Genomic DNA, 1,382 nt, shown 5'->3' with positions numbered 1-1,382 from the left:
AAAAAAATATTCTAGACAAAACTTTACGGCAATTCCGAGCACGATACTAGACAGCAGTAACAAATGGCAAACAGATGCTGCGTTGATAGTTTTGATAATTATTGGGCTTGTGGTGTGCTTCACATGGGAGAGGTGGCGAGTGTTGAGCGGGTGGTTTTAGGGAGACGCGGACTGGTGACGTGGATTGTTGATTTGCGGGGATTTTAAGTGAACGGTCATGGATGAGATACCTTATCTATCTATGCAGCAACAACCAAGCATCTGCCTTACGTGTCCACATCCCCATAAACACTTTGTTGCAGCAATGAATAAATTTGTCCACATCCACATCCCTTTTTTTTTCCATGAGTCTGGATTAATTTTTAAAAAGAAGCACTGAAATAATAATAACGTGGTTGGCTTTAAACTAGTTGACCAGGTGAAGTTTTAAGACAGCATAAATGTGGATTAATTGGACTGGATGATTAGAAAAATACACTTGTAGTCATCATCTCTTCCCCAGCTGTGCTAAAAACGTGAGAAATTTAATGATTTTTTTTTTCAGATAAATATTTTTATTTTTATCAAAATTGTTTTTTTATATTTTGCCCTGAATTTTTTAACAAATGTTATGGTTATTTTTAAACTGTTTAAATTAATAAATTATATCAAAATAACTCCTACAAAAAAAATTATACATAAAAATGAACAGCAAATATTAATTTTATTTATTTTTTTCATTATTTTTTTCTTTAATTTCTTCTTAAATATATCTCTACTAGTCAACGAAGGTATTTTAAAACCTATGCAGGTCAGCTGTTCGTGTAAAAACTAGAAACAACTCCAGTACAGCACTGTCTAGTGAAGCATTAGCCTTTTTGCGTGCCCACGTCTCCTCTTCCGCCCTGCTCGATCATGGCAACATTGCTTTCAAGTAATGCAAAACATGGGTAAATTCTATCATAGAAGAGGGCTTGGAAAAAAAACACTCCAAATTTATATTTTTACAAAAAAAAAAAAAAACTGATGAAAGGGGAGTAGAATAAATAATGTCTGTATTTGATCTTGCCATCCACACACTACAGGTCTAATTACCGTTCGAAACATCTCGTCTAATTTAATAAAATTCACACATTGATACAAGTTTATTTTCAATACACTGTCATTGTGAATACGGGCGGGGCTTGAGTTCCGTGCATCCATGTACACGTGCAACACCAAGATTTGCCCAAACTCACGTCAAGTTTGTTACCCTCAAGGCACTGTTTGAGGTTGTGTTTGTGAAGAATTTTGGGGTTTTTTTATACAGTTTTAAATTATTTTTGCTAGTATTTTTTTGTTGTTTTAAGGTAATGATGTTAAAAATAAATTTTAAAAAATATTATTTTAATTTATTTATAAAT

This window comes from Populus euphratica, unplaced genomic scaffold, assembly GCF_000495115.2.
Source record: "Populus euphratica unplaced genomic scaffold, PopEup_1.0 scaffold2708.1, whole genome shotgun sequence".
Lineage (NCBI taxonomy): Eukaryota > Viridiplantae > Streptophyta > Magnoliopsida > Malpighiales > Salicaceae > Populus > Populus euphratica.
This window is presented reverse-complemented; position numbering follows the sequence as displayed.